The following is a 22,339-nucleotide window of genomic DNA, read 5'->3' as shown; positions in this document are numbered from 1 at the left end:
AACAACATACTGAAGGTGTGTATGTGTGGGTGGACTGCTACTGTTTCATAGCACTGACATATATGACTGCACATGTGGGTAAATGCCAGGTAAGACGTGTGCAATGTGTTACAGGCAACGTACATGCGTACAGGACAGACAGTGACGTTCTGTCATGTGTAAAGTTGACATACATATCGTACGCTATGCAGATGTCACTAGCAGTCTACAGAAGCACTGTAACTCTGCATTGCAGGTGTAAGCAGTGTTCCAGGGGACCCCAAGCGAACATGCATGCAAACAAAGCTACAGTAAACAGGGCTGGAAGTAGTGCATTATACAACAAAGAAGGGGTAACAATAACAGTAAGTAACAATGCAAATATGTAGGCACTATCAACATGTACCCAGGAATACGCAGCACAGATGCCCATGGTAGAACCGATATTATGTCACACTTATTTGTGATTTGGATTACAGTGGTACTGCACACATATCTACATGACGAACATCCACATGGCATAGTCGTTGTGGGCATCTTGACACCATTACTGTACATGTCCACCATTGCATATCACTACTTGCGTTAGCTTTTCCCCTGTGCTACCCATGTATGCGGCTATCTGTTGACAACCTTACCACCGGCATGCAATTATGTGCAGCTGTTATACTTTGGTATGTACTATGGGTGCAGATAACAATTCAGGACATTCATACAGTTACTACAGCAGGCATGCCGGGGTAAACACACAGTCATAGCAGCACACTGTACTGTTACCAACATGATACTACTAATACATGTCTATGTAGTCACCCTGTGCATCAGCAACGTGTTTACCTGTCCCCGCAATGATGTTGGAGATTGCAGGAGGTGGCACAGTGTCATCATATGCACAGGGTGTGGATTAGGTATGCCTGAGTCAGCCACTGATACCACCAATTGACATGTGTGTGTATGTGTGTTGGTGAGGGGCAGCAGTACAGGGTGGGGCAGTGTTGGTGCAGTGTGTGCGTGTATGTGGTTGCCCTAAGTGTTAACATTTCACATGTGTGTATGCATGCACACAGTTCCACCTCATGGCTGCCATATACAGGGGTTTGTGGACAGCCAGAGACTGCACCTGGCAGGCCATACAGATCAGTGTCTGTGTGCACGGACATAGTACCTGTGCCTGGCAGGGGTGCTACGGACCGTATCCAGTACAAAGCCGGACTGGGTACTGTCATCAGAAATGGGGGTGTGTTGACTGGACACATGTCCCTGTTGGGACTGTCCAGAGCCACGTGCACGTGGTCTCCTGGGGCGTTCCGATGACAGCACAGACCCAGCATTGCTGGGGCTGCTGCTGGCACTATGGGGGTGTGCGCGAGCCTGTTGTCGTCCGCGCCGACTGCCAGCTGCTGCTGCTGCCGGCATATGGCCATGTCGACGCCGCAAATGCCCACCATTGCCCTGGCTCATGGACATCTGGTTGTGGAACTGCTGTAATATGTCCCCACAACGTCTGTCTATGACATCAGTGAAGTTACGGATAGCATCCGCAATGTCACGCATACTGTCTGTCATGGCTGTGCGACATGCTCTGAACTCCCTCAGACCCTGTCTGGTGTACCTTTCCATATGTGACTGAGCCTGCATGACAGTCCAAAACATAGCTGAGGTTGACAGACATCTTTGGGCACGTCGGCCAGAGGCAGTACGCCCACGGATGCTCCCACGAGAACCCATGGGCAACTGTCTGTGTGGTACTATCGGAGGACCCTGCCCATGGCTGCTGTGTGGGGATGCATGTGCCACAGGTACCACATTACCCTGGTCTATGCCCGCTGTATCCTGTCCATCACCTAGGGACAATGGTGACAAAGGATGTACAGGCAGGATGACTGTGCGCAATAATGGGGTTGACAGCTGTGTACTGTCAATTGGCTGACCAATGGCAGACCCTGACACACCTTCCTGTACCATTACACAAATATCATCATTACCAGTAGCCATGGCACAGGATTCAGGTTCCCTGCTGCAGGTCACCAGAGCAGCCCCAGAACCTGTGGGATGAAGACAGGAAACACAGTTTACAGTCTCCAGACATTGTTACCAGTGATGCACATATACACACATGCACACATGGACACATGCACACAGGCACACATGCACACACGCACACATGCACACAGGCACACATGCACACATGCACACGTGGACACATGCACACGTGGACAAATGCACACATGCACACGTGGACACATGCACACATGGGCACATGCACACATGCACACATGGTCATGTGTACACATGCACACATGCACACATGCACATGTGGACACAGGCACACATGCACAGATGCACACGTGGACACAGGCACACCTGCACACATGCACACATGGGCACAGTCACACCTGCACACATGCACACATGCACACCCTGCAGTATACACACAGAGCACTACTGAGTTACACTACTGTTACTAGCATTATCAGGACTATTATAGGTTATGTTAAACACACTCACCAGCATGGATGGCCTGTCTCGCTGTAACCCTGGAGGGACCTGCAGAAATGATGAGATTAATGTCAGTGGGCACATCTGTGCCATTGATATTGCATATGATACAGTGTACAGAACAGTCAGGTGTACATATGGCATATTACCTGCACGCTCCATGTCGTGCTGCTGTGTGGAACCAGCCTCCATCATAATGCAGGTGTACTGCTGTTGGTGTTCCGGGGCTGGAGCCACAACACTTAGGAGTAGCCCCTCCAGTCTGGTGAGGGGGGGATGTGTGGCCACCCCACCTCCTGTGGAAACCTGTTGCCTGTGGATATCTGATGCACGCTGCCGGACACTTCGGACTAAATCACTGCAGTGATGTCGTACCTGCTCATATGTCCTGTTATGCATGCCAATATCATTTACCCTACGGACAAGGTCTTGCCACAGTGTGGCCCTCTCCTGCTGATTCTGACTGGTGCGGGAAAACAGGATGTCATACTCCTGCACCAGGCTCTGGTGGATCTCCTCATCTTCTGCCACAGAGTAGGCGGGGTTACGCTGTCGCGCCATCTCCCTGGAAGAGAACACAGACAGGATATCAGCAGACCATGTCAGCAATATATGGCACACATACTATACATGATACTCATGTGTAGTGATATACTACTACTCCCATATGTTGCATGTGTGTGTCGTGGTGGATACACAGGTACATGGCCAGATATCAGTGCTCAGCCAACACCTGTGCAACAATACCTGCCACATTCCACACAACATAGTAGCATGCCCCATCGGTCAGCACACACTGACAGGTGCAATGCACAACCTCACTCTGGGGGTTCATCCCAAGGTACTGTATGTGGGACACCGTCCACTACTGTGATGTGGACAGACGTTACTCGGCCTGGATATACATATCCCACCACCACCACCAGCACAGTAGACTACTTTGATATGTATGTGATTAGACAGTTATTCACTTGCTGGGACTGAGATGGTATCCATGCAGCACACTGGGCCAGTGGAAGCCACAAGCCACACTGCTGACCACTTTGCAAATGCTTACCACGGACATGCCACGGATTGCATGACACTTGCACACACATGTCTAAACCAGACCCTATGCACAAAGGTTAGGCATCCTGTCCGGTGGACCCCAGACAGAGGCAGATTGTATAACAATAGCAGGAGGCTACTGCAGGACAGAGCACATTCACATTAAGGGTAGGCATCCGTGGTCAGCACTGGTACTACGCTACGGTCCATCATAACAACAGCCATGGCCTACTCTGGGAGGGAAATGGACACAAACACTATGGATGACCACAAGGCCTTCTTCAGTTATGTTACACATATGGACCACATGCCTCAGATATGCTCTGTGTTAATCCACACCTACTTAACATTCACCAAACACACGGATATTGGCAACAATCCTGCAGTCATGTTCGGTGCACATATCCCCCCTCCTTCTCCCCCACCTTTGAAATATTTATCCTAGCTGGATGTAACCTCCCTATCATCTCACATGTCCAGGTGAGGGCCGCCCTCAGCAGAGGAGAACACACAGCATCACTGTGACCTCGTGGTCCCCCTGGATGTGTGCTACCGGCACTCTGAGAGGGCATACCACCATATGTAACACTGATAGTTTATCTTGGCCGTGCTACAGGATATGTACCTGGACAGTGGCATACAGCAACAGTGGTCCCACACCACTAAGGGGGCACCTCGACTGACCCTGGGAATTACCACATCATATGCATAACGGGCCTGGTCTGCTAAGCTATAGAATTATGCAGTATGGGATGCATATGCAGTGACATCAGGTACCTGCAGACACTTGTTCCCAGCCAGTGTGCCTTTGGGATGGGCTGATCCTGACTTGTGAGCCTGGCTGACATTTCAAAGCAGTCACTACAGCCATTGCTGGGCCAACGCACAGACACATGCTGCCAGGATCCTGGCCTATGACTGATTGACATGTGATGTATGGACATCCCCTTTTGGTGGAACTACGTACACACAACATATCACATGGACATACCTATGGATACAGACCTACGACACATTTGGAGGGTTCACAGTATGCACACTATTAACCTGCTACTTTGCATTACCTGTGTTTGTCGCAGCTGGTTGCGTTACCACAGCTTCTTCTTGCTGCTGCTACTGTCAGTGCTGACAGCTTCGGATTACAGAGTCACAGTGTCTGGTTTTTATTATTTTTTTGCTCTCTCTCTCTCTCTCTCTCTCTCTCACTTCTCGCTCTCCCTCTGTCTGCTTACAGACAATGCAATGAATGTATTGCATGTGGGGAGTGTTAGCACTGGATGCTTTTGTAGGTATCTGCATAGGTCCATGTGATGGCCTCTGCACCAATTGTAAGCCAGCATTTGCTAATTGCACACAGCCAGTTGTGTACTGATTGCAGTTCTCACTGTGATTTCAGGTCAGTGCTATAAAAGGGTATGTGGGACAGGCGTTGCTCTTTCAGATTGTGAGGGTGGGGACCATGCTGGTATGCTGTGGACAGTGTCCTGTGACTGTAAAGGTTAGTATCTCTCTCATGCTTCAGGCTGTGTTGTATATTCACAATTCTCCATTCCTCTCTCATGTTCCCTGTAGCAAGTGTGTATGCACATTGACTCCTACAACTATATATAGATATATTTATATATATATATATATATATATATATATATATATATATATATATATATATATGTACATATGCATACATATATCTATGTACTTTAACTGACCTTATTATCTACAAGCTGCCAACTAGCATGGCTGTTTCTGTTCACACACTACTATTATGGAAATCCAGTAGTTTTGACATTTATTTTAAATGACATGCTTGTGTACTACACATCCTATATTCCCTTTACATTCATCCCTACTATTACATGTTATATTTATTTTAGCACAATGTTTTTGTATAAGAGTCATGGCTTAGTGGTAGGTCGTACAGACTAGTGTTTCCAAGGTCCTGGGTTCGGGACTGACAGTGGGATTTTATTTTTCTTTTGAACTGAGTACAGGACCTGTCAAGCACAGTGACTAAGGCACTTTTAAGCAGTTGTAATCGGGCTAGCGCTGGTTTGCGCGGAGCTCACGCATGCGCACTGGCGGTTAGCTCCGCGCACACCCACTTACAACCACTTAACGATGCTTACTCTGGCGCACACCCACGCTATTTTCTTTGAAAGAAAAGAAAATGGGGAGACAGGAAAGTGGTGAAAAAGGGGTCACAAAGAGGGTAAGACAGTAGGGAAACAAGCTTGGGATGTGCAGGAGGGATGTAGGTAAGGCCCATAGCTGCCCATTTCTTCATCAGCAACAGCTGTGCATATGTATGTAATTTGGTGTGATATTTGAAACCTTCCACCCCTGAGAGAGGTGTCAGGACAACAATAAAACTTGTTGTACAGCCAATTGTAATTGATAGGTTCCATGTCCAGCAGACATGTGTGCGGAATGGGCAGCTATGTATGGGGCGTAATTTTTTTGTGGGTACAGAGTGCCCTTTTTTTTTTTTTTTTTCAGGTGAGAGTGGTATGTCAGGTGAAGGAAGTCGGTACAGCTGGGGAGGTAGGTTGGGTAGGTAAACAGACAAGACAAACAAGACGCATACAGGGGCGGTCTATGACATGTGTGGGAGGGGTTACACAATTGACAGGGATGGAGGTTTGGATATCCAGAGCCCATGAGCCCACAGATGGCAACAGTTGAACTGATATCCCCACCCATAGGCAGTTGCCACTGTTCCTTCACTGCCCAGGACATGGCTGTGCTGGGAGCTGTGTAGGCGGGGCAACAGGCATGCCTGTTAGTTGCGCCACCCGTGCCTCGAGCTGGCGTAGGGGCTCAAGGACAGAGTCCCGTATCTCCCTACGCACCACAGTCCGGATGCTACGGAGGGTGAGTGGTGGTTCTCCTCCAGCCACACTTGCAGAGGAAGGGCGAGCCCCATCCCCTGCAGCGCTTCCACCCGCAGGTGGCACAGGGCCACCCGAGGAGGGTCCGGACTCGGCACTAGTGCCAGGTGCACTCGCCAGCTGAGGTGGGAGAGGTGGGTCCGCCGGAACCCGCCTTCCCTGTCGTCCTATGTTTTGCATTATGTCATGACAGTTTGGGTTAGTGACATATAATACCATTCACAATTAGTTGTAACAGCATGCATTAGTATTCCCATTAACCAAACACCCAGATATTCACACCATTGAACAGCGTGCATAACACATGCATAATTTGAACAGAAATACACAGTCCAACAACATGCAGGGTTAATTGATGGCAACAGGCCATCAGGTGCAGATGTATGAACAGGGCAGATGCATCAACAGACATGCAGATATATATGACACAACAGGACAAACGTCCAGGGGTGTTACTTGTGATTGCACATACCATTTTCACGTGGAATGGGTTATATGTGGTTATAGGGTGGGGTAAAGACAGTAATATTAACACCTTCGAATAACAATACATATGTTGTACATTTCTAATAGCTACAGTTATATACACACTACTGTTCTAACTACAGTTTCCTATATGATAACTATTTCACCTTGGTGATAGGACTGTTACTGCAACATCAATATACATTTTAGTGTTCTTCATACACATTCATATCTAGCTTTGTTCAGCTACATCATCTTGCTACATTTGCTTTATATAGCTGTAGACAAGTGTGGATGTTTGGTATATCAGACAATCATCCTATCTGCGTATTTCAGACTGAGAGCAACATATCCAGATTTTGGGATACACATTCCACATGCAGCAACACTTTGAACATATTTTGCTGTTTGGTTTTGAATCTCACATGCATTTCATTCTGTCTTGACTGCAGTATACTTTATTCAGGGGTTATTACTACTGTATTGCTGGATTCATGACACTTTCTCACACTCTCTCACTTGCTTTCATTTTACTATTCAGGATGGTACTTCTAGGCTTTATTGACATGTTTTAACAGTAGTTATTACAATCCTTTCCAGCAGTCTCACTTCTGTCATGTTTCAGTATTTCCACAGGGATATATTTCACACATGTGATTTCATCATCTTCTGCAGCTATACTTTTCAGCCTGCTGCAGGTTGTGTACTATTTTCTTAGAGGAAGGGCATTTTTATTTCAGAATATATGTCGGACAGTTTCATGTTTAGGTTAAACTTACAGGCTGAAAACTCTTGTAATCAAGCAATACTTGCATACACTTTCACACTGTTACTTGCAGATGTTATTCCTTACTGACTACACTGCACTCTTTTGCTGACTGTCATATTTTTATATTTCTTTACAGTTACTGGTAGTGGATTACTGACCTGCCTGGTGGCGCAACCGCACCAGCCTATCGCCATAGGTTCTGCGGTTCGCAGAACGGACACCTGCAGCTGTAATATAAATGAAGTAATATTGGAACACACATCTCCATAATATCAGCTAGTTTAATTTTTTACATACATAATTAAATGTTACTTACTCAGTAGTGGGGCGTTGGGTGTTTGCCGGGCCTCCTGGATCCAAAGGTTCAGTTGGTCCTGCTTGCATCTCTTCAGGTCCGCATGGTGGTGACGGACCTGCTCACCAGTCCTTGGAATCCCTGTGGCACTGGTGAGATCATGAGCCAACCGGTCCCACGCCTCAGCCCTGTATGCTCCCCAGAGGACCTGGCCCTGCATGAGTTGGGCCTCATGATTATGGACTAAGAGCCAGGCCATGTACCTGGACTCCTCAACACCCCACCTCTGTGCTCAAAAGCGACTACCCTCTCCTACTCCTGACATTCTGCCTGCAGGTCAGTTCTACAATCGTTTATGCTGTGTATTCCCGCCTATGGGGCTTATATAGTCCATTTTTCCCGCACATATCTGTGATTGGCCATTTTGGAATTGTATCAACTTCAGTAAACCTGCATTGTCATGCTCTAGTTTGTATTCATTCCTATATATTAGCTATTATTGCATTTACAGGTACTGCTGTCATGGCTTAGTGGTTCTGTACCTTGACTATGGTGTATAGTATCCTGGGTTCGAACCTGGCCACTGCTTTTTATTTTTCATGACTGTCTAGACATGCTGAGGGGTGTGTCTGTGTAAAGGCAGTTTTGATACGGCTTGCTCAACGTTGCCCATCGGTTAGCTCTTTTGCGCGGTGCGCAGCTCCGCGCAAATGGGGTATGCTGCTTTATGCCTCATTTGGCTATCGGCACGCATATTCCGCTCATCTCAGTTAGGGGCACATAGATTTAGTGTGTTAAACCACTGCTCAGCTACGGGCACTCATTTTGCACCAGTTAAACCACTGCTCATCTACGGGCAGATGCACTCACCCTGTTAAACTGTAGCTCATCTATGGGCACATCTGGCATTTTTTATTCTTTTGTTACCTCACATTTCTTCAATATAAATGGGCTATTTCATTACATTTTACATAAGTTGTGGTTTTATGCGTACATATTTGTCAGGGAGTTGTTTCCTCCTTATTTTGCAAAAAAAAAAAATTGGTGTTGTGGGGGCTTGAACTATGACTGCCTGCTCTGCAGCCAACATCTCTACCACTACGCTATTGCTTCCTTGTTTATTTTGCATATTTAGTTCTTATATGCTTTCCCACTGACTGCTAACTGTAGCTGCGCTACGGGCACGCCCGCGCAAACAAGCGCACTCACAGTTAAACATCTTTACAATTTAAAAAAATATATAACATGTTCATTTATATATATTTATGTTCATAGTCTGTGGGGGCATGTGTTGTGTTCTGTTTATTCACATTTCCATGGACTCTGTCATGGGTGTTTCCTTTGGGTACATTTCCTCTTCTGGGGGCGTGTCCGCTTACAGGGCTCGGCCTAAGGACATGCCCCCTACTGTCTTACATGGACAGTGTTGGCCTTCAGTGTGATTCAGCATGCTCTCATTAATATGCAGAGCATGCTGACATCACTCTGTTTAACTGCAGCCTCCGTGTATGAGTTATAACTCTTACACGGAGGCTTCGTGAATCCTGCCCATAATGTCTGGACTGAGGAATAACTTCTATTGTTTTGAGACCAGAGTTAATTGCTAGATTTTACACATATAATGTATTCTATTTCTGTAGTTTCCTGGCCAGGTGCAAGATCAAAGAAATGTTAAAATTATGAGTTTCTGTTAGCCTGGGAACCAGAGAAGAATGATGTAATCTAAAATGAGTCATCAGTGATGCATTATTTTTAAGACTTTCTCAGACAGAGAGAATCAGAGCATTTTGCTTTTGTCTTCAGAACTGACCACTCACCAGCACTTGCTTTGCTCTGTCTGTATGTAAGTAGGATCTTAGACTTTAGTGTTTCTCTCAAGAAATAAAAAGAAAACAGTACTTTTAGACTAGCTGTTTTCTATATTTATGTCAGATAGTATTATTTTAAGCATTTTCCTGTGATTTCTGAACTCTTGACTAGCATTGTGTTGAACTGAGAAGATTTGTCTTGTGTTTTTATTATATTTATTATTAAATATTTTTAAACCTTTCAACTGTGGCTGTTTTGCATAGAGATAATTTAAACTCTAGAGTACATTGCATGTATATAGTGATACTGTACAAAGCGACTCCAAATAAGCCTTGCTGTTTGTCATACTTACTAATTGGATAATAATATTGCAAAGTAATAATTGGACACCCTTTGGTAAGTGCCATTTTATTAGCCAATAAGAGTAGTTAGTGTCAGTGATTACTACCTTATAGCCTGTCAGGAGGGGGCATAGCTGAAGAACCTGTGCCAGCCTTCCCCAAGAGTGTCTGTGTGTTTGTATATAAACCAAATCTCAAAATATGTGTGTGTCAGCTACTGGGGCAGGGACACAAAACACTGGTTGGACAGAGAGGGCACTGGAGGATTTGGCTTGACTACTGGGCTGAGATCTGTATCCTATAGCTGTGCCAGTGGGGAGTCTTACTGGGGATCTGGACAGAAAGGGAGAAACCAGCCCCAGACTGACTGTGATCTCTGTGTGCTCTTAAGGGAAATTGTACTTTATTGTATGTGTATTTGTTATCCTTCCCAATGTGGATGTCCCTCACTGGTGCTAGTGATGAGGATTGAGGCCCCTTGATTACTGGGCCAGTGCACGAGCATCACAGGTGTCATCATCCATGGCGGCAGTGCATAGCCATCATCCCCCACCAGATGGCCATATGGGATGCTCCCACTGGCAAATGCCTGGTACAGCTGTGACGAATGCCAGATGTGGGAGTCGTGATAGCTTCCAGGGCTGCCAGCACACACATTCATGATGACAGCCTGGACATTGCACATGACCTGGCAGTTGATGGAGGGGAATCTCTTGCAGTTTATGTATACCCTACCCTGTCCACTGGGTGGTGCTTTGATGTGGATGTGCATGCAGTCTATGGCACCCAGTACCTCCAGGTATTCTACTACACAGTGGAAGAGACACATATTGCTAGTCCTCTCCTAATGGGTGTTGGGGAAGTAAATATGCTCACTGGCATGTGGCAGCATGGTATCCAGGAATTGGTGGAGTACCCTGGATGCAGATGTCTATGAGACCCCCATGATGTCTCCAGTACGTTTTTGGAAAGTACCTGCATCTAGAATTCTTAAGGCTACACATACTTTGATATCCACTGGGATGGGTTGCCCTCTCTTGGTTCTAGGTCTGAGCTGAGGCCAGCACAGCTCAGTGATTTGCTGAAGTATGTCTCTGTCTACCCTGTAGTAGTCTATTATCTCCAGATCATGTAGCCCCTGGTACATTACCCTGGGTCTGAACACTCTTCTACTCCTTGGTCTGTGGCGGTTGTCAACATTATCCTCCTCTCCATCTTCAGCTTCTAGCACATACTGATGGAGCAAAGCAATGAAAGCCTCTAACATTTTTCCAGTTAAAATTCCCCCATATGTGTACACCAATGGCACAGAGTTTTTGGGAAAAAAACAGACTGTAAGGTGTTTCAGTACTTTATACCATTGCTCTGCAAATGCTGCCTGTATGATTGGCTGACTATGATGCGTTTCACCTGCTAGCTATGTTATTTGTACTTGATTTCTTTAATTCAGCTATTTTCCTTTTTTTTCTTTTTTTCCCTTCCCATTTACTTCCCTTTTAAGCCCCCAAGGCACACTGCGCAAACCCGGTGCCCAAATGTAAGTAGCCCTTTTTTTTTTTTTTGTAGACCCAGTGCGCGCCATGCAAACCCATTTAGCTAATATAAACATGAAGAAATGGCCCTCCCCTGGGTGCGAACATGCTCCTCAGTTTAATGGAATAAGTCAATACAGCCTCAGACACACCCCTTTGCTTAGCAGTGCTTAGCTAAGATTATTTCTGCACCATAGGGGTCCAATGTGCTTACAACATGCCTGACACACACCCTTTTCCTGTCATGCTAGAGCACCTACACAGTTAGGTGCAGTTTGGGACTTAGAAGATTTTTGTGAGTCAATAAATTTACCCTCATTTGAATACCTCAGTGCCTTAGTCCATATTTACTGTACTAACACAGAGCCTTTTCCATTGACAACCAGAGTTCCCTGGTATTGTTTTGATTCTGCATGCCATTGACTGTAATGGCAAAATGCAGATTTCCCCTAAAATTGAATTATCACATTTTTTTTTAATTTTCGGCATGAAAAAAAAAAATTTTATAAAAAAGAATTAGCTTTCCATGCCAAACGTCATACATTTGGCCATTGGCATGCTTAAACACTATGATAACATGCTTTTTTGTGAGCTGTCATGCGCACTTTTTTATTTGCAGAAATTTATTATTTTGGTAACTAAACACTGTTCTTGAACGGAAACCTGCCTGCTTGGTAAATCGCTAATTCACCTCATTTGCGTGATTTTCACCAGCAAATGAGGTAATTAGCATTCTGCAGTAATATCTGTGGAGGAACAGTGTAGGCATGCTCGTGCACATCAGATCAGCTGTTTGCTAGATCGTTCAGCAGCCATATTTCGTGCAAGAACAGTACACTGTTCCTGCATGGAATTTTCTGCTTAATGAATCTCGGGTCATCTCTTTGCAAAATGAGATAGGACTGACTCACAATAATGTAGCTCAGTGTGTATGTTGAACCTAGTTAGCCACTACAGCTAGCCAGCACATGCATACAAGTACTGAGCACATGCAAGAGCAGTACCATTTTGTACAGTCAGCCAAAGTGAAAGCAGACATGAATGGAGATGCACATGCGAATGTGTGTGAAGTAATGAGTCAGTCAGTTAGCTTAAGTACATGTTCCAGTTACAATTCCTGATGTGTTTATGCACAATAAATATTTTGAACCCATACACTGTGTCATCGTCTCTTTGAAATGCATGAGACAAGTAACTTAGTGTCAAAATGGTATCCGAAGTTAAAGCAGATTACAAGCCATGAGGCATAAAGTTAAAAGTGGAGAAATATACAGGAGTGAACTTGGAAATAGGCCACTGGTCATTTTAAGGTACTTAAACTTGTAGAAATAATTTTTCAGTCACAGAATGTGTGGAGAAGCATTCAAAATGTTTGAAATAATTATGGAGGTAAACTAAATGTCTGAAATTGTTATGTATTGCTAAAAGTATTCCAAATAATTACAAAGTTGTTTGAAACAATTTTTGATATGTGTAAAATGTGTGAAAAAGATAAAACAACTGTATTTTCTTTGCAATGTACTACTTTTTCTCATTAACTAAAGCTGTTTGAAGTGTTCAAAGTGTCCGGAATATTCACAGTGTCTGCTATGTTGAAACAAAGTAATTTCAGAGAGATTGTTGTGTTTTCAAACGACTGACATGCTTAATCTTATAAAATGGCTTAATATGATTTTATTTAGCAACATGATTGTGGAGTGCAGTTTTGGTTGACAGGTTTGTGTGTCTCACAGCTGAGTTCCTAATATGAAAAGGTATGCAGTTGGGCTGGGGGTATCAGACAGTGGAAACCTGTTTAACTTTTTACTGTCATCAGGCTTCTAGTATTAAGTTGGTTACAGTTTGCTGGGCTGTATGGGCGCCCATTGAGACATCCATATGCATTTAACAGGATGGAAAAAATGCAGTGAGACTGGGTCTGAGCTGAGCTTCTTTATAGTTTATTTGCAGTAAAGGGTGCTAGATTGTAAAACAGCCAAGCTACGGGAATTCTGGGATGTCACCTGTTGATTTCATATTGATAAAATATTACACTTTTTAAGTCTCATTTTTCTTTGTGAAGTATGTCAAAAGTTAATGTCATACAAATCACTTACCCTTCAGATACATTTAAATATTCCCAAGAAAGGTAAGAAGAGGACGGCAAAGATGATTATTAAATAAATATATATTCCCAAGAGAGCTACAAGAGCACTTCAGAGAACTGCTTTAATGCATTCCGTTTAAACTCCAAGGGGGTTCTTCTTTGCTTAGTACTCTTTTGGTTGAGCCAGTAAGGTTCAGTCCAAAACCAACCTTGCTGACTCAAGCAACTGAGCAGACATGCAAAGTTCCGTAAATCCCTTTAAGGGGAACTGTGCCTCCTGCAATCCTCATTTAGTTGCTGCTGCTTGGAAGGAAAGAAATTCCCAGTTTGTGTTGTGCAGTAACTGAAATTCAAACTAGTTACCCAATCCTGGTAAAACTCTTACCCGAAAATTAACCAAGTGACTGCTCCTCTGAAGCTGCTGTGACAAGTTGGAGAGCCCTTAATGTCAAGAATCTGCTGGTTTCCTCCCCAGATATACTATGCATTTAGTTCTTCCTTGCCAGATATCCAAATATGAACTGTTGTCATGTTTGGAAATTGAGTCTCAGCTCTACAATCTCATCTAAAGTTAAACCATTGTACCAATCTGTGTCTTGCCATTATCTCATTGTAACCACCTGGCATTTGTCCCTGAAAAAAATAAATCTAATACCATCTGAAGGTTATATGCTGCTCTTTTAATTTTGTTGTGCATCCCCTTTTACACTATCTGTGTTTGCTGTTTTTTACCTGACTACCCTTGTATATTGCGCACTTTTTTCCCCCAGCTATGCTGTTCACAGTGCAGTAATGTATGAAATGCTACTGCTTGTCGAGTCTCGGATTATACTTTTGCATTCTGGTGTTGTGGTCAGGTCCTTCCTGTTTTCGTTAAGATCATTGAACTGTCTTGCATTCCATGAAGCACTTTATATTTCAGAAGCTAGATGCTAAGTACGAATGTCTTTGACTTCCTAAGTCATGACTAGGTTTATTGACTACATTTTAGTACAATGGCTTTCTTTTGAGAGCTGCACAAAGATACAATTACAAAATGAAAAACGACCAGATGAAAACGCTCACTTTATTAACAAAATAAAGCTTTCGGGAATAATCCTTCTTCAGTATTTTAAAACATTCTTAAAACATACCCATTTTATACTCAGAGAAACAAGCACATGACACAGCCAGCCAATAAAATTAATCAAATAGTTAAGTACTTAGCATACATTTAAAAGAAACTTTTCCCTTTTTCTAAAAAATATATAAATATAGGAATAAAAAATAATAATATTGGTTTCCCCCTATCTTTGCAGTATCTACCTTTTGAAGTATCACTCTGTATGTTTTTTGTATTATTTATGTTTGTATTCCTATATTTATATTTTTTTAGAAAAAGGGAAAGGTTCTTTTAAATGTTTTAAAATACTGAAGAAGGGTTATTCCCGAAAGCTTTATTTTGTTAATAAAGTAAGCATTTTCATCTGGTAATTTTTTTATTTTGTAATCTTTGGTGTCAAGCATCTAGTGAATTAAGCCACAGTGGTTTTGTGTTATTTGTAAAGATAAAATTGTTCAGGACTTGTGTGAACTCTGTTTCACCCATTGTTAAATTTTCTCCTTTGAAGTTCAGTTAGACTACAGTATTATACCATCACTTCCTAAATCTTTGGCCCATTTTTCATATAATGAGCTATTATAGGCAGTTAAGGGGATTTATTAAACATAAGTATAGACTAGTGAAGTAATCAAGTCATCTTAGACCAGAACTGAAGTTGGTCAAGATGTTGCTGCATTGCATTTTGTTGTATGTCAGAGGCTGTTGTGCTTCAGAGTTGCTGGTAAGAAAGTGTCTAAAATAACACATTTTCCCATTTACGATCTTCATTTCTAGGAACATTTGAACAGTTTGTTGAGCTTTTAAAGTTGAGCATACTCTTAACATGTAGATAATGGTTATGTGTGTGAACTAGATCTGATGAACTTATAAGTGGTAAATCTTGCAAAATACAGTATACTGAGACCTCCACCTTGGGGGATGCAAACTAGTTTTGTGTAGTTTACTGTTAAAACAGCATGCAGATTATAATGCATGGACAGTAATTGTATTTTTGCACACAGACCTATCTTGCTTATTTCTAATAAAATTAGTCTCTGTATACTTACACCCTGGGCATTTTCCATAATTTATTGTAAGGTTGTACCATGTCTGATGTGGTTAGATTAATTCTGCTCTGTCTGAACTTTGAAGGCTGAGACAAACGTAGCATCTATGGCTGATCAATAGGAACACAGACATAGGGCTAAGAGTATCAATCAATAGTCATGCTGTCTTGTGATGACTATTGGGTCAACTACTGGAGGTGTGTGCTTTCAATATGACAGTTACCAGGGATGGATGACTTCTCAAAGGATAGTATAGTGCATTTCTTGGCATTTAGCATGAGTCCTTGGCTTTGACACCAGTTGTATGTCTGTGTCAGGCCCTTCTGGAGAACATTTGTGTCAGTGCAGGATTCAATGACAACTCCAAACTTGCAATCATCTGCAGATTTAGTCAGAGACCACTGACAGTTGCCTTGACTTCAGAGAAGTTAATGCCAAAAAGGAGCAGTCCAAGGAATGATTTGTGAAGGAGTCCAGTTGTGACTGATCTCTTTGTAGAGGTGAACTTCTCAATGTTAACTTCCTGGGTCTAGTCTGTGAGCCACTTGGCAGTGCACCGACTGCAATACTAGTGTGTACCTAACCTCTTGAGTTTGTCAATAATGCCTCATGGGGATATAGTGTCAAATGACTTGACATGCCAAGGTAGGTAGTGTGAACCATTTTCCCCTAATCCATTGCTTTGGTTACCTTCTCAAATAGGTCCACCAGGTTTGGTAGGCAGGATCTGCCCTTAACAAAACCAAACTGGGCTTGGTCTAGGTGTCTGGAGGCGTACTACATCTTTAGTGATCACTTCCATGATAATTCTTGCCATGGCTTTACATATAAGACTAGTGAGACTTCTGGGTCTGTAGATGACCCACCTATGTGCAGAGGGATGACTGTTGCTATTCTCCATTCATGAAGCATGAAGCCTGTTTGGTGGCTACAGTTAAATATTAATTCCAGAGGCCATGATAGGTCATGTTTCATGGTATTTAGAAGGCATCCTGGGATATTCTCTGGACCCATTGATGCAGTTTACTTGCTCTTAGAGAGAGAATTAAGGACCTATTCCCTAGTGATAGTAGGGATACTTATATTTCATGGTATTTTCTGAGGGAAGGTTGAGGGGGAGAGAGGGGTAAAGTTGGGGATTAATTTATCAGCCAGGAGTTTTGCTATATCTTCTGGCTCATTATAGGTGGTTCCATTTACAATGGCATGTGCACACAATTGTGCATTGCCTTTGAGGATGCAGACATAGCTAAAGTATGCTTTGTGGCTGTCCTTGGCCTGGAAGCCCAAACTTACCTCACATTTGGCTTTGGTAGACTACATTTCTCCTCTGATTTTTTTTTTGGTTAGTTTGATGAAAGTGCTTTTATCCTGCTGTGTGCTGCACCTCCTACATTTTGTAATGCGTTGCTTCCTTCTGTTATACAGTCTATTGATTCTGTGATTCCACCAGAATGGCTTGATTTTGAGTTAGTTCTGTATTTCTCCCTAGTGGGTATGGCTGCCTCTATACAGCTATTAACATGCTCATACAGGGGTTCTGTGAATGGTTTTGCATAGGCCACAGTGTTCTCAGTGTTTATGGGGGCTTGAAATTTGGCCAGGTTATCACCTAATAGTTGGAGGTTACCCTTATAGTAGTTCCTGAGTATTCCATGTTTAGCTGGGGGTCCATGTTTTATTTTTACTTCAAAGGAGACCACTTTGTGTTTGGACCTTACCAGGGAACACATTGATGTAGGATTGTGTGCATGACTCTCCTATAATTGCTGATGGTCAAATCTAGTATGGCTGCACCCCTGGTTGGTGTATTGGCTATCTGGTCCAGGAAGACTGTGTTTACAAAATCCAGGAATCTCTGTGCCTGTATGTTTGGTGTAGTATAGGATTCCCAGTTAATATTGTGGTAATAAAAGTCACCCATGAACATGGCATTGGGTTGGATGGTTAGTGTATCTAATAAGTTTAAATACATAGTATGGGTTTCCAGGGTCATAGGGGGGCCTATAGCCCACATGGAAGTAGTATTGGATTCTGCCTATGGTAATTTGAACATGGAACAGCTCAAGTGCATTGTCCTGTTTGACCAGCCTTGAAGTATCTTTAGTTTTGATGTACATAGAGACACCTCCACCTTTAGTCCCTGCCTGTGATGTATCTGGCCTAAATTTGTAAAAGACATAATAACCTTGGACTGTTTGTGTGCTCTTTGTGGGCTTAAGCCATGCGTCACTGACTGCACAGACCTCAGCACTCTCTACGGAGAAGACAACTTCTAAAGAGTGGAGTTTTTTGTTTAGACTCATAGTATTTAGCTGTAATACCTTCAAATCTTCTTGTTTTTGACTTGCTATTTATGAAGTAGTTTCAGACTGGCATTGCCTACAAAAGGCATGATGGGGCAAGACAGTTTTAACTAATATTCAAAAACCTAGACGGGAGAAGTGCAGACCATCCCTGCCAAAGCAGCCTGTTCTGTTGAACATTTCCTTCCATGCTGACAAATATTGCATCCCCTTAGAATAACACCAGAAACCAAGCCAATTATTAATCTCAATGACCTTTGTTCATATTGTGGCATCATCCTTAGAGAAGATGGAATGCTGCTCAGTGCTAGGCTCACACTAGCCTGGGACACATATTTTGAGACCTCAAATATGCATCTGTAAGTAAACTCTAGGAGGTATGTCACAGGTCATGTACTCCCACATGGACTATGACTGAGTCATATCATAGGAAGTTACTAGGCTAATGGCCTTAGGGCCCTTACAAGCCTAGCCAAGTTCTACCCTTATTTCCATGATCAGCACTAATTTCCCTGGCCAAGAGGGACACAGGTGGAACCCCCGGAATGAATTTACAGTTACACATCCAGTCATCCACATTGTGTTTGGAGAGAGCCAATGAGGCGGTCTGTTTGACATGAAGTAGGAGTCCATTCCAAAGGTATGGTAACTTCTGGGAGACACATCCGACCCTCCAGCATGATCTATTAATGTCACATATCAGGTTAAGGTCTTTAGATTAGTATCATGTACAATTTGACTTGCAGATATGCAGGATTTCCAATAAAGGCATGGTCAAAGATTGCCTTATAAGCAAGACATATATTGCCTCTGGGTAGTCTGTATGAAATATAATAAAGTGACAGTGATTTCAGATGATCCACATAGGACAGATGCTGAAGACCTTGAATTAGAGGTCTCTCCAGTTGCTCCAGGTGCTTGGAAAGGTGCATATCAGAAGGGGCATTGTATTCCATTATTGGCCTGATGAGGGGAGAGCACAGAGAATTTATAACTTATTTTATTTTCTGGTTTCAATGGCCTTACTTATGAGATGAGCAATATAGAATGCCCTTCTTACCACTGTGGAGACATGGTGATCAAAGGTAAGGTTGCTATCAACCTATGTGCTTTGGTCTCTCACCAGTGAGTACAAACTTAGAATTTGTTATTGATGTGGTAGTTAGCAGGAACATTGCACTGCTGAGAGGGATGATAACACATTTTTTTCATTGAGGTTAAAGCCATGACTTTGGTATCAATCATTTGTTTGTGTAAGACCCTCTTGTAGAATGCTGACATTGTTTGGAGATTCTATGAATGCACCCAGTTTGCAGTCATCAGCAAACTTTGTAAACCACAGACCTTTTGTTTTAGCTTGTACTTTTGAGAACTAGATTCTAAACAGTAGAGATTCCAGGACAGATCCCTGTGGAACACCACTGGTTACATGTCTGCTGTTGGAGGTGGACGCCATTAGTGAGCCAGTTAGTGACCCATCCCCAGGATATAAGGGTTGATACCTAGTTGAATGAGTCGGTCAATGATGCCTGAGTGGTGGATAGTGTCAAATGCCGTGGCTAAGTGTAGGTAGGATGTATGCACAGATTTCCCTTCATCCAGGCCCTTGGTAACTGTCTCAAAGAAGTCCACAATGTTTCACAGTTATTATCTCCCCTTGACAAATCCAAACTGAGTAGGGGCAAGTGTTTGGAGCTTACCTATATCTTTGTTGATAAGGTCCATGATGATTCGCTCCATAGCCTTGCAGATAAGGCTCATCAGGCTAATAGGTCTATAGTTTCTGGGGTCAGTGGAAGCACCACCTTTGTGCATGGGAATAATGGTGGCCATTTTCCATTCATCTGGGATGAAGCCAGTGCTTACAGTATGATTGAAAACAGTACCCAATGATGTTGCTAATTCTTGTTGTACCACATGTAGGATGCAGCCTGGGATGCTGCTAGGTCCCACAGATGCTGTGTTTTTGGCCTTAGGGTGGGTGTTTATGACTTGCTCTTTAGAGATACAAGGTAGGGGACAGGTGGTAAGGATGTCATGGGGTACATGTGGAGGGGACATGGAAGTGAAGTTTTCTCAGAACCTGTCAGGTAACAGGTTAGCTATGTCCACAGGCCCAGTATATGTGGTATCATTAACTATCAGGTTGACACAAATCTGTGCCTTTCTTTTAGGTTATGGATGTAACTAAAGAATATCTTATGGTTGTCCGTAGTTGAGGAATCTAATTTGGATTAATAGTTTGCTTTTGATGACTTCACAAGAAGTCTTACTGGCTTGTTTAAGCTGAGGAGGGAGTGTTTCCTGTTTAAGGCTTACTACCTCTTACTCTTACACATCAGTTTCTTCCTCTTATTGTAAAGCCTGTTAATGGTAGTGGTCCACCAGGCAGGTTTGCTCTTCCTTGCAGAGCTTGTTTTGGTCCTATCAGGTATGGCCGAGTCAATGCAGTTAAACAGGTGTTTGTATAAAGCATCGGTGTAGAACTCAGCATAGTTGCCATTCCCATCTGAGAAGGGATGTGTGGTACAGCTATTTATAACATCGCATAAGAGGTAATGATGTGTTTTGGAAATGTGTTTTAGTTTATTTGTTGTTGGGGGGGGTCACTGTGATAGTTACTTTGAATTAGACTGAATTGTGGTCAGATCTCACTAGGGAAGACCTCACAGTGGGGGTGCTACACTTGTTCCCCATATGGGTAAGCACCAGATCCAGGATGTTGTCACCCCTTGTGGGAGTGTCAACCAGCAGATCCAGTGCATTGGAGTTAATGAAGTTGAGGAACGTTTGGGCAAGTGAGTTACAGCATAAGTAATTTATCCGGTCAATGGATAGGTAGTTAAAGTCACCCAAAGCCAGGGTGTCTGGATGTGTCTTGAAAGACTCAAGTAGATCCAAATAGGCACAGTGGATGTCCTGATTCATGGAGGGGGTCATGACTTGAATAGGTGTCCTGCCAACAGTTAATTGCACCTGAAGTATCTCCAGCCAATCCTACTGTTTAAACAATCTGGAGGAAAACCAAGGTGTTTGAATGTATCTTGAAAGACTCAAGTAGATCCAAATAGGCAGAGTGGATGTCTTGATTCATGGAAGGGGCCCTGTAGCTGAAAATGACTTGAATAGGTGTCCTGCCAACAGTTAATTGCACCTGAAGTATCTCCAGCCAATCCTACTGTTTAAACAATCTGGAGGTGCATTTATCTTTAATGTATATCAATCCACTGCCTCCTTTAGTTTTCATGCCCTCAGTTTATGGTCTGAATGTGTGGAAGGAGGTGTGACCCGACATGGTCGGGGGTGCTCTCCACAACCATGAACCAAGTCATGAACTGCACAAATGTGTAAGTCTTCCAAGATTAGGACTGCTTCCAGTGAGTGCAGTTTCACGCAAAGACTTCTAGCCTTTAGCAGCATAACCTTGAGCGTGTTTTTGTATGGAGTTTTCAAGCCTAGAATTTTGTCCTTGAAACACTGCCTAAAAAGGGCACTATGGCCAGTAGCCAAAATCCTGAGTGTGACAGATGAAAACTATCTCTGGCAAAGCATCGAGGTCTGTTGATCATGTCATCCTAGGCTGGCATACTGTATCCCCTTAGAATGACAACAGAAACTAAGCTAATTATTGAGGTCAACCATTGTTTTCTGTTTGTATTGAGGCATTATACTAGGTAAAAGTAAAACACTGTTTAAGACTAGGGACATAACTGCCTGAGACACATAGTCCAAGACTTCAGTCAAGTCTCTCTTCACATAGTCCAGAGCGGTACATCTCAAGTAATTCACACCAACATGGACTACGATCAAAGTCACAACAGTACCTGTTTTTGGGATACATGAGTACATGTGTGATATGGCAGATTCTGCCACCTGAAAGACAGCTGACCATGACCTTCTCCTTATCCAGCCTGGTGAGAGGGACATTTGTGTGTCTCACAATGGAATCACCTATGACTACTATTTTTGTGTTTTGCCTTAAGGGCTTGACAGGTGAGACACTGGTGCAAGAGCTATTATGTGTGTTGTGTTCTGCAGAGGAAATATTACATGCAGCGTGCTTGTGTTTGTGAAGTATCTGGTGTTTATGCATGTTTCTGGTGAGGACCTCCACATATGTAGGTATGTGTGATGTGGGTTTGGGTGAAGTGGGAGGTGAGGTGGCCATGGTGACA

This window comes from Protopterus annectens, chromosome 8.part0, assembly GCF_019279795.1.
Source record: "Protopterus annectens isolate FY-2018-M chromosome 8.part0, PAN1.0, whole genome shotgun sequence".
Taxonomy (NCBI): Eukaryota; Metazoa; Chordata; order Ceratodontiformes; family Protopteridae; genus Protopterus; species Protopterus annectens.
Note: the sequence above shows the minus strand (reverse complement) of the source record.